The sequence below is a fragment of the Bemisia tabaci genome, chromosome 9 (genome assembly GCF_918797505.1).
Source record: "Bemisia tabaci chromosome 9, PGI_BMITA_v3".
In the NCBI taxonomy this organism is placed as follows: Eukaryota; Metazoa; Arthropoda; class Insecta; order Hemiptera; family Aleyrodidae; genus Bemisia; species Bemisia tabaci.
This window is the reverse complement of record NC_092801.1, coordinates 3,318,087-3,330,756: the sequence shown is the minus strand read 5'-3', so window position 1 is coordinate 3,330,756 and position 12,670 is coordinate 3,318,087. Positions and strand designations below refer to the sequence as shown.

Here is a 12,670-nt window from a genome sequence, read left to right as displayed (position 1 = left end):
AGTCAAAAATAAATCTTTTTAACACTAATGAGTACCAGTTCAAACTGAGGGGGGCGGGGGGGGGGGGGGGTTGTTCAGCTGAGGTAGTTTGCATTGGAATATTAAGTTGGAGTCACGGCGAGAGATCTATACCGCTTCCGGTCTTTTTAGACCTCATCAGCAAATCACACTCATCGGTGAACCCAACTTAACATGCCGCAAAATCCAAGACGGCATGAAAGTGCTGTCATGAGAATGACCCGAGGCATGACACAAAACTGTGATCCTCGTGCCATCTACTGTCGCGTCGCTGCTGAACAACTCTCAAAACATAAGGAAAACCTGTTAAGGAAAAATATTTCTTATTTTTGGGTCAAATTATTGGAGGCATATTTTAAAATCTAAAACAAGCGGGAAAGTTCTAATACTGTCGTATTAGAAAAGCGCTCAGGTGTTAGTAAATGTATTTAATGAAGAAAGGACGTATAAACTCCGTCGACTTGGCTGGGAAATGGAGATAAAACATCAGCTGATAGCAAACAAAGGTTACCAAGGAAACCGTAAACGCGTATTTTTGTTTCCCGAAAATGAGCTCACCGTTGAGCTCATCAGGCGCGTTTTTTTTAGGCTTCATTTGAGTTCAACGATCAATTTCGATAAGAATTACTCTACCGCTAAGAAATTTTCTTATAGACAAACGATCGAAACTACCTACGCATTACGTTAAAAGCATAAAATACAGTTTTCACAGCTTTATTTATTTTAAAAATGGACCCCCCCAAAAAGCCTACACATCGATGAGCTGGTGCGCCATTTAAACGCATTAGCACTAGTATCTAGTACTCAGAGTCAAGTCGAAATCAAAAAGCGCTGCCTATCGGCTGAGCGCTTAAAAGGTTAGAAAAACCATGAAACCCAAAATCGTTCCCTAAAATTGCTTAAGAGCATTGTCTCATTCATTTACTAGGAATGTGTTTTTTACAGATCAAAGTGAAATATTTCTTTAAAATAAATAAATAAATAAAACTTGTTTTTCGTATGCTATGAGGGCGTACCGCGTAGGTACTGACGTTGCGTAAAATTGACGATATCTATGACGATATATAAATGTCACGGTCGCTACTTTATGACGACGGACGGTGCAACTGAGACAAGAGAACACCAGAGAACACGTGTTCCGATTGTATTGTGCTTCAGAATCACCGCTTCAATTTCCGGGTGTACATCGCATGTCCAAAGATAGAACGATGAGAAGCTGTAAGGAACTCCCATCTAAAACTGATCCCCGATCGTTTAGCGTGTAAGAGAACGGAGAAACCGTTTCATTCAAGTGTCTAATAGAGTTACTCCCATCAATATTTCGGAGCTGAAGCGAAAAATGACCGTATCTCCTTTCCACCATCAAGTATCAAGTATCAATTTTTTGGAAAATCCAATTCCCCAAATTAAAACGAACACAATTTTGTCTTTTAGGCAGTTTGAGGTTCCGGAAAATCGGTGGAAAAGTAGAGAATACCGAGGTAAATTTTGGCTTCAGCAATGAAAAACAATTTGAAGCAATCCCTGCACAAGACACCTGGATAAGAAATAATCCCAGTTCTTTCAGATGCAAAAAGATCGAATCAGTTTCATATGGATGTTTCTTGCGGTTAAATACATTTCCAAAGGTAACGCAGACATTCTTGAAATAACAAATCGGATTTTATTTCCGGGCATAGCAACCGCGACGTAATCCTCAATTTCGACATTTCCCCCTTAAATTAGGCTCTCCTGGACTATTCGCTCCCTGAAGATAAGGTCCCGTTTAAAAAAACTGGTCACAATGGAGATGTTGCATGTGTGAGGAATTTGCGATTTAACTATTGATTCTTATGTAAAAGTTCGCGAGAAACACGATGGTGCCACTGGTTTTCCGCTGGGCCACTGGCCCATGTACCCGATACCGTGTGACGTCCAGAGGGTACGAAATGCGACCACCATTCTCTATCCGCCTTGGGGCGGCCCCACCGTCACTTCCAACAGCGACGCACCCTTCAGGGAGAAGATTTTCCATTTCAGCAGAGACGCCATCCACAGACTCAAACGCCGCGCAAACGAGGGATCGCAGAATAGGTGCGTTGTTAAATCACTTTTGCTGCCCAACAAAAATGGCCGAATCTTAGCAGGATTGACGTCATCTCGACGACGATGTCAGCTCAACAGACGGAAGAAAATCGAGGTGTCCTTCTTAAATTCCCGTTGGATTCTGCGGATTTTGAGGTTAGGTATCATTGAAATTTAAGATTTTTAACATTTAAATCTTGATAACACCCACATTATTACGAAATTGACGCGGTGCAACGACTATAAGCAATTGCAAGTCAGCCTGATGAAGAGCATGTCGTCACCTTCCAGGCAAAGTATCACAAGCGCCATGCGACGTTTAAAAATTTCCGCCGCCATTTTATTTTTTTTACAGAGAAATTGTTCAACGAAGCTGTCCGAAAATTTCACTGAATTTTCTTTGTGCTGCCGATAAAATTTAGTGAAATTTCCAAACAGATTCAACCAACAATTTCTCAGTAAAGAAATAAAATGGCGGCGGAAATTTTTAAACGTCGCATGGCGCTTGTGATACTTTGCCTGGAAGGTGACGATGTGGCGAAGAAGTGCGGAAAAATGGCGGATATTGATGCAAACAATGACGTAACAACAATCCAGCAAACTCGGCAGCAGCCAGAAACCTCGCTGAGCTGTTGGGCACTTTGCTGAGCAGCCAACTTGGAAAACGGGTAAATCCACCAGAATTCATACCAACGCTTGCGTTGAGCTCAACGCTCAGCGGGTAAATTTCGTTGGGCAGTTGTGGACTTTAACAACGCATCTGGTGACGCGAAGAACCGCCTTGAGATCTCATCCTTCGTTTCGCTTTGCACCCAGCTGTGGCGGTCGGTGACCCGAGCCAGGCAGGAAACGACACTCTTCCGCATGGCCGTCAACTGGCGACAAAGGTATTTATTGATTTATTTTCTAGTATTTATGGCCGCACACGGGATGAAGGCAAGTATATGCAGGGCAAAAAAAGGCGCCTTCAATGTTAGTCTTTATGCAGAGCGCACATCGGTCAAGCACGAATAATTGTATCAAGACGGTAAAAGCACTCAGAGATAGAGAGACCTTAGATGCTGTCATGGTAATAGACTGATTTCGTGACTCCATCATTCGATGTAATATCGAACTCTTGGTTCAAACCAAAACAAACTAACATAAGCTCATTCACGAATTCTTCGTGAGTTGATTGTTTTGATACAGGGTTATTCAAAAGTCACGCACCACTGCACTGGCCATAACTTTAGTTCTAATTTGATTACATTTTGCAATAAGGAACCACTATTTCTGGTTCTACCATAAAAGCACATATCTGCCTAGGGAAACCTAGAGCATGTATGCTGTTTCTAAAATGGGCCGAAAATGGTCAAAAATTTCAAATGGCCACCCCCCTCATGGCCAGTGGTGCGTAACTTTTGAATAACCCTGTATATAAAAATTTTGTCATTGACCGCGGTCATAAATTAATTTAAGGCTCGTTAAACACGAGTCATTTGATTGCAAGAAACATTTGGACGCATTTTAACACCATGGCACGAAGATCGCGAATCAGAAACAAGGTTGTGTGTTTGTTTACATTTGAATCATGACGTAGCCACTGAATCAGTCTAAGGCGGTGGCCTTAATTTTTGGGGCTCCATCATGGACGGTTACCTCGGAGGTCATTCTGGCGGAGGCCATGGCACGTCTCGAGCAGTGGCGTGGCGTGAATTGCGATATATCGATTGTTATGCCATTTAAACCTATGAAAAAAGATCGATTATCAGGGTTTCGCAGCGAGCACCTTAGTAATCGATTCTTTACCATAGTTTCAAATGGCGAGATATCGATAATCGATTATTCACGCCACGCCACTGGTCTCGAGGCGGATCATGAGTTCATGCAGTACTGGTCGGAGGTCGTGACGGATTAGAAGGCACCCCTGGAGAAATTGATAAGATTTTTCAGCGTTGTGGGGAGAAACAGGGGGGGGGAGGAAAGGAAAAAGTGGAAGAAAATATGGGGAAAAGGGAGGAAAACGAGAAAAAAAAACGATGGGAAAAAGGAACGAAAGGAGGTACAAAGGAAGAGAAAATAGACATGAGCAAAAAAGGTGCAGTGCTCATGCGGTTCTGCCGTGCTAAAGAGGAACGCTGTATGTCGTCACCTTCCAGGCAAAGTATCACAAGCGCCATGCGACGTTTAAAAATTTCCGCCGCCATTTTGTTTTTTTACAGAGAAATTGTTCAACGAAGCTGTCCGAAAATTTCACCGAATTTTCTTTGTGCTGCCGATAAAATTTAGTGAAATTTCCAAACAGATTCAACCAACAATTTCTCAGTAAAGAAATAAAATGGCGGCGGAAATTTTTAAACGTCGCATGGCGCTTGTGATACTTTGCCTGGAAGGTGACGATGTGAGCATTCAAATGTAATTTTACGCATGAATAGCAGTTTTCCCTCTATAAATATTTACGACCCCGTTTTTGGGCGGCAACTTTGCCAACTTCAAAGTTATTCATTTCGAGATTTATATTAGTAGATGGAAGATTACACGGTGAGCTGTTTATCAAAAAACGTGAAGTAACGATTCTAATATCTAAAACAATCGTCATTTCTTGAAAAAAATACGACGTTTATCTAGGAGGGTATCCTCTCAATTTTCCCGCCAAGAATGCTGAAGAAATGCTGAAGAATGCTGATAGAAAAAGAAACTGACTATATCCTTGAATTCAGCATACTTACAGCTTTAACTTAAATCCAAGTTTTTTCGAGGATAAAAATGCAGGAATACTCGAGAGATTTTAACGCGGGACAGAAAAGTTGGCGTACACCGAAAAATGCGAGTCGCTCGATGTATTCTGCCGTGCTAAGGAAAAACGCTGTTCAGGCGTTGCCAAATTTCCTCAGATAAAACACGAATTTCCTGGTAAACTCATGAATATTTCCCCTCCAATTTTTCAGATAATTTTATTCGAGATTTCACCTGGAGTCCCTTAAAATTTCAAGAGAAAATATTCGTAACTCTCCTCAAATATGAACATTTTATTGAAGGAAATTTGGCAACTGTCGAATGTTCATACGGCGTTCTTCCGCAGCACGACCGTATTAGGACCTTGTTATTTAAAACTTAGCTCATGCTGAACCAAACCAGAGATTTTCAGATCGTCAGTGGCGCACATTTCTTCTTTGCCTGCGACTTTAATCGGCGAAAAAAGCAATTTGCGCTGAATACGACTTACAAATACAGCTGCGAATACGACGATGTTGCTTAGGGACAAGGGATTGTAAAACGTTTGGAGAAAACCTGTGCTAATCACGCATAAATTGTGTCCGTGGACAAATTTTTAGGGATATAACGGCACGCACATATGCTTCACGTGCCACTTCGATCGGCAAAAACGCGATTCACAATAGGGACGACAGATCATGTTTGCGAATGTGGCTACATTGAAGTATAAAAAAGAGAATGCGGGAAATTTTTTGAAGAAAACTGTGCTGACCACGTGAAATTATGTATGCTGGCCCGAGCTGTGCATTTAGAGACGTTTTTAGACTTTTCATCGCAAGCGATTATACCTGACAGGACCTGCCTAAAGGCCCGAAAACGCGATTTCATTAAATAAATAATCACATTTTGAAACCTCACACTCAGATCAGGTTCCTAAAGGTTACAACTGGACTACATTTTGCAATTAGGAACTATAAATTCTGGCCCGGTTTAAAGACAACGTATGTGCCATTAGTTCCCCTATGCACATACGTGTTTTTTCAGATGAGCCAGAATTTATAGTTCCAAATTGCAAAATGCAGTCCAACTATTCCGACTCTAAGGCTACCTTTGGAAGCATCTTTACACAATGAAGGCGTTACTTATGCGTCGTCACTTTCTATCACGGAATTAACTTGAGCAACCACATTAATACTGCCGTGCTAAGGAAGAACGCCGTATGAGCCATCAGGCGTAGCCGAATTACCTTCGATAAAACACGAATTTTCTTGTAAACATTTGAATATTTTCCATCCAGTATTTCAGATTATTTTGTTCGCGATTTCGCCTAAAGTTCCTGAAAATTTCAAGGGAAAATATCGATAACTTCCCTCAAAAATAAACGTTTTATCGAAGGAAATTCGGCAACTCTCGAATGTTCATACGGCGTTCTTCCTTAGCACGGCAGACTAGTTGGACCACATTTTGCAATAAGGAACCACTATTTCTGGCTCATTTCATAAACAGCATATATGCCACTGGTTTCCCTATGCAGAAAGGTGCTTTTCTGAAAAGGCCAGAGATAGTGGTTCCTTATTGCAAAATGCAATCCAGTTATTCGACGTGCTGCTACACTGTTGATTGGGTTTTTTAAAACATGAATTTATTCGACCTCCCCAGCCAAGCTAGGAAGTATCACCTGGCGAGATGGGTTCTAAAATAATCCGTCAAGAGCTTGGATAAAAGTGATTCTTCATAACCGAAGCAGCAGTTGCAAACCTCACAGGTCTGTGAGTCAATTGCAGTTCTAAACCTCGAAATAAAGTTGACTTGTATCAGGATTCTATTACTTAGATCTTGTTAAACATCAACAAATAGGCAGAATACACCGTTACATTAAAAATTTTTTTTCTTGAATCAAAAGGAACTTAAATTGATGATTTCTAGCAGCAGAAGCATTCTAGTTGCTTTCCAATAAAAAAAAAATGAAAACAGGTCCGGTTTTTTCGAGGCGATCCTTTCCAGCCTCTCTGGTAAGTAAAAAACTGATGTCCGCTATATCGCATGGGCCAAGTCAAAAATCTTGGCAGATTTGTATTTTTAAGCATAAAACAGGTCAATGACCCCTGCACATTACGTCAACTTCCGACAATTCCTACTTAGCATTCCTGGCCGTTCGAGAAATCAAGTGTTAGTAATAACTGCGGAGGGAACGGAGGGAGGCCGCTAGGCTTCCGATCCCATTAACCCCCTCACCAAAGTATACGTTTGGGAGTTGCATCCATTATCACCCTTACTGTCCTTCTTCCATACATTGACATACATTCAATATTTATTCCTTCATTCAAAAAGTAACTCTGTCGAAAAAATTTGTTTCTTTCGATAAAACTTGCATAGATATTCAACTGAAAATTCCACGCCCGGAACAAATTCACTTTCTCAAGTATAAAAATCAATTTTTTAAAGTCCTCCTTGAATGATTCTGTGTGTTCTCCGCAGTTACGACCAGTTTCCCTCAAACCAATGACAGGTATGGGTAGATGGTATTACTTCCGCCCAAAGTATCACAAGCACCATGTGACTATTTCGACGTCCGCCACCATTTTATTTCTTTAGAGAGAAATTGTTTAACAGAGCTGTCCGAAAATTTCACCAAATTTTCTTTGTGCTGACGATGAAATTTAGTGAAATTTTCAAACAGATTCAACCAACAATTTCTCTATAAAAAAAATAAAATTGTGACAGAAATTTTTAATCGTTGCATTGTGCTTGTGATACTTTGGCCAGAAGGTGACGATTAGACTATACGCAATGATTTTCTCTTGGGCAAATCTTATTATTATTTCTTGCAATACTCTCTGATGAGAGTGATTCTTAAGACTTGTGCACTGGGGCAAACCGCCTTGGTAAGGCTAAGAAGTCAAAACCTACCGAAATTTTTTAATATGACCAAAGCAATACATCACTTGCCAAGAACAAGGGATAAATCACCTCCGGCAGTGTCTCTGTTGCAGGCAAATAGTAAAATCAGGCATTTTGTCAAATGTCTAAGCAGATAGTAATATTTTGACGGTTTCCACAATTTTGTGAATTTATCGCAAAGAGCTCGTGAGTTTTCAATATTTTTCGAAAAATAACTCATCAAACCTACGAACTCCTTTTGTCTCTAAGTACCTCTTTAATTCCTCCTCATATTTTCATATGTTCACATTCTAAAAATTCTGTATTTTATGATATGCTGAAAATTTCAAGACGAGTGTCTGTTCAGGGGCTTAAAATCGTTTAAAATACTATTGTGTGATGCAAATGTTTACCGAGAATTGTATCTTACAGGAGCAATTTATTATTTTTCCTAAAATTAGGAAAAGATTCGGCATTTCAATCTAAGTTAGAGTATTTTACTATTTGCCTAGGCATTTGACAAAATGCCTGATTTTACTATTTGCCTGCGACATCTCCATTTTACGACTTTTGAGACGCAGCACGTATGATATGATGCCCTGCGACCCACTATGCGTCTTGCATATTCTATGATTAACCTGCCACTCCTGTGCCTGTTCTGCTAAAATTTTGAAAACTACCCGTATATTTTCAAATAAAATGCGTTTTAAGCGTATTACATGCAAAATTTAGACACGTTCCATTTGATGTGTTATACGCAGAATTTCTGCAAATTCCATTCAGCGTATTATTTGTGGGAAAGATGCTTATTTTGGCATGTTAAAAGAAAAATTTAGACGCATTTCATTTGGTGTATTGTTTGTCTGGAAAGTGCTGATAATTGCGTTCCAACTGGGGAATTTCATGAGACGCAGTTGCGAACACACTGACCTCCGAAGAGGTTCCAGTTGGTTGGTACAGAATTCTGTTGCAAGAAATATTAGAGGCAAGCTCCTTAGGGCTCAAAGAAAAATTTTCTACAGTGATATATGATGTAAAAATCTATTAACTGATATGCTACTTACAGACTTTAAAAGTTTCCTTCGGAAGGGTGCAAGTGACCTCAGTTGGTAAGGTAACAAGAATGGTTCGACACTGAATTTCACGATCTAAAACGTACAAAAAAGGGATAAAACACTAACTCGTTTCAACTGACGATGAGTAACACTAGAAAGTCATTGTCATTAATTACCATAACACTGAAACATGGTTCAAGTAAGGTCATGTACGTGTAAACAGACATGAAACAATGAAATAAACCCTGACCTGAATAAACCGCTCAAGAGATTTGAGGTTATGTACCGATGCACCGAGAAAACAGCAATAACCAGATACTGCCGGCGCGGCGCAGAGATACAACTATTCGTGCTTGATGGATGTCTGCGTCGTATCTGCAGGATTGAAGGCGCGCTGCTGGTAGGAGGCTAGAATTGGCAGCATCTTTCACATGAACAATATTTGGAGTTTAAGCGCCGAATTTTCTGGTCATAGAGCGAGCACTGTCACGCCAGATCACATGCCAGAAGATGGAATGATGAGAGTAATTAATTGAACCGGCTAATATTGGCTCGCGAATTCAATACGCAAGAGAGCCCTTTCAATTGGTGAACGGACAACATGCATGCATAAGACTCTGGCACGATACTAATAATTTTACAGTGTAGTTGCAATTTATTTGCAAACCTGTGATTTATTTTTAATCCTAATCAAAATTCCGATTTGTTCCTTTTTTTGGTGTTTTTTTATGACTCTTTTTTTTTTGTAATTCAAGAGTGGATGAGGGATTGAAACTCCCTCACGCAAGCCTCGGCTTGGAGGGTTGAATAATTACTGTCATGCTGAATAGTAAATGTGCAAATTTTTCACCAAAAAAAAAGAAAAAAAGGAGAAAGATATGAGATCTCCGACTTAAAAAAAAAGGACACCCTCAATCGATTCTGGGGATTTGGGGAGTAAATTACACTAAAGAACCGCAATAAATTTGAAAATACTTACCGCAGAAATTCTTTAAAGCAGGGCGTTCTAAAAACTTGCGCGACAAAAAAATAATGTTTTTGGCGGATTTCCAGTCCTGAGTTGCAGACCAGAAAATCGAATTTTTTGTGTCATTTTACAGGGAACTATCATTATTTTAGTTCAATCGGAGAAATTTTCGCTTCCACCCCAAAATTTTAATTTTTACTGAAACGAGATCTTTAATAGTTCCTAGGAGTCTTTCGTGACAGCTTTTTAAGGTGATTCGACGGACGCCATTTTTTGCGTCAGAGCGACGTGCGATATATCGTATCGATTCGTTTCATTATTTCAGCTGCTTGTCCTTACATACATAAAGTCGCTTTTATAGCGCCGCCTCGCGCTCTGCGACGCCCAATCGCCATTGCCCCCTATCCTCCCAGAGATAGCTGCTTGTCCTTTATTTTCTAATTTTGATGTCGCACTTCTGTTGGCATGAGTTTAAAGAATTTATGTGCCAAATTTGACAAAGAAATTCAACGTAATAGAGGCGTGGTTTTTTAAAAAGGAAAAATATCGCATTCGATACTGATATCGAAACTGCACTTGAATGCGACATTTTTCCTCCAAAAAAACCACGCCTTTATTACGTTGAATTCGTTTGTCAAAATTGGTGAGTGAACTGTTCAGTCTCCTGAAAACAAAATTGTGATCTTAAAAGTCGAAACAAATGACAAGTATAGTTGAAATTATGGAACGAATCGATACGATATATAGCACGTCGCTCTGACACAAAAAATGGCATCCGTCGAATCATCTTAAGTCATCACTACCAGGATAGGCATCTCTATAATGCAAATTTCTGAATTTTTTCTACTATGATTACTCTCTAAAGTCAGCAAAATTTCGGACAGAAACCGCACGGTCAAATTTTTGTGAAAAATGTAATTGTTTCCGTCAATTTTGCAACCTTGGAATGCAGTTACGTATTCCACCGTCTAGGAGAACGCCGAATTTTGCAGAGAAGATGATTATAGATTGGACATGCATGGAAACGAGAAAACGGTAATGTTACGGAAAACCTCTGTATGAACATACAAAAGTCTCCACATCTTTCCTAATAAAAATCGAGTTTACTTGCGAATAGTTGAATATGTATCCTTCGTTTTTCCCGCGGACTTTTATTGACAGGTAATTTAAATACCTGAAATTTTCCTGTAATAATACCAATGACATTCCTCTAAATAAATACTTGATCAGAAGAAATTTGGCAACGCATGAATATTCATACGATGTTCTTCGCAATTACGGCGTGACCAGTTTTTCCTGAATTAGTCGCAACACGTACAAGTGAATCGAGTGAGAAGAGACTCATTAATAAGTGAAGCAATTAAGTCGACCGAGAAACTCTCAAACCAAGTATATCGGTTGGCGACGTTGCAGACTTCCTCTCGTACTTTATTTTTCAAATGCATCGCTTTTTGCAAAAAGGAACCAAGAGCATTCCAGTGTTGCAAGGATTGTGCAACTTACAATCTTTGCAAAATATTCCTGAAATCATGCGGAAACTTGAATTTACAAAGGTAATTTTCGTCTTGAATTCATAGTTCATTATTGGGAGTAAAGATAAAACTCGTTTAGATGATCAGTATGTATTTGCAGGCTAAAAAAGTTGCACAATCTTAGCAACATTGGAATGCTCTTGGTTTCTTTTTGCAAAATGCAATCCAAATGGTAAACCATTTAAAGTCAATCCTTAAAATCTGCTTTGCTCTTTCTCCTCTATGCGAAGAAAGTTCTATTAAAACCTCAAGTAATGATGTTGTCTTCTTCTCATTTAAAAAAAAAAATAAATGAGAGCAGAGATTTGAAACACTGGAAATGAGATAAGTGGTTTGGAAGGTTCGACGTCGAAGCGAAGTAATCATAAAAAGATGATGAAAAAAAAATGATGAAAAAAGATGATGAGAAAAAATGATAAAAGTGAACATGCCTAACTTTATACCGAGATCTCATTAACACGCATTTAATCTTAATTTCAACGGAGTAGTACAGTGCAGTGCGCTAAACTTCTTGGTTACTTTTCAAACAAATTCAGTACAAGATCACCTTCAAGGCTCGATGTTAGAGTCGTTAATCTACCATCAGATGGTCCTTTTCAAAATCTATCGTAGATTTCTGCAATTTCATGAAAAATTGCCACCCTGCATGAGAAATGAATGAATTAACGTAAATTTTCCCGACAAAAAGCACACGTCCCGCTAATCTTTAAACAATTCGATCGGATGAGCCTTCGATAAATGCGACGACTTCAAACTCTAATCCCGGACCTCTGAGGCATGTATCGGACTAATCCTGATTTCTGGACCTATCTTCTTATACCAATCCCACGGATAAGATTCTTGTTTCCGTGATTATCGAGAGTGACGGTAGCTATCGCCATTTGAGGAGAATGGCGTCCCCTTAATCTGACCATTGATTCGGTTTGAACTCGACTGCAGCCCAAACGACTACACGGACTCATACGAAAATTTGAATTTCACGACGATCTAATAGCAGCCGAGGTAGATTCAAGGCCACGTTCGTCATTTCGTTAGGGTACAAAACCTATCATCAGACTTTTGAACTTAGAAAATAAGACTGAAAATTAGAGTTTCCGATCAAAGGTGCCCAGTGCCTATGGTTCATGACAGGCGCGCTCAGAGACTATAAAAGCTCGAAGAACAGATTTTCTTTCAGGTGAGCCTCCATCCTTAGCAACATTAATGATGTTAATTCTTTCTTTTTGGACCAATTGAGGATTACATTGCCACGAGCAAAAGTGGGCGATAAAATATGCGAAGTAACTGGAGATAAGGCAGTTAACAGGTTGACATGCCTTAGTTGGTAGAGCAATTCACAATTTACGCGAGTTCGGTTCCGACTCCAACTCAAGAATACAAATATTTCGACTTCAGTGTGTTGCACAGTATCGCACCCAATTGAAGGCGTTTTATGTTGGCCCGACCACAACCTACGGAAA

At 39.7% G+C, this 12,670-nt stretch overlaps 1 protein-coding gene across 2 annotated transcripts in view; it reads right to left on the bottom strand.

Annotated features, from left to right (window-relative positions):
- The window catches only part of LOC109044084 (uncharacterized), a 67,848-nt gene extending 58,418 nt beyond the window's left edge, over positions 1 to 9,430 (bottom strand). Inside the window, exon 1 of one of the 2 annotated variants that reach the window (XM_072304578.1) lies at positions 8,721 to 9,430. The gene's annotated coding sequence lies outside the window, so the exon portion shown is untranslated. The remainder of the gene's footprint in view (positions 1 to 8,720) is intronic. The other variant, XM_072304577.1, reaches the window with a different exon arrangement.
- Positions 9,431 to 12,670: the final 3,240 nt, after the last annotated feature.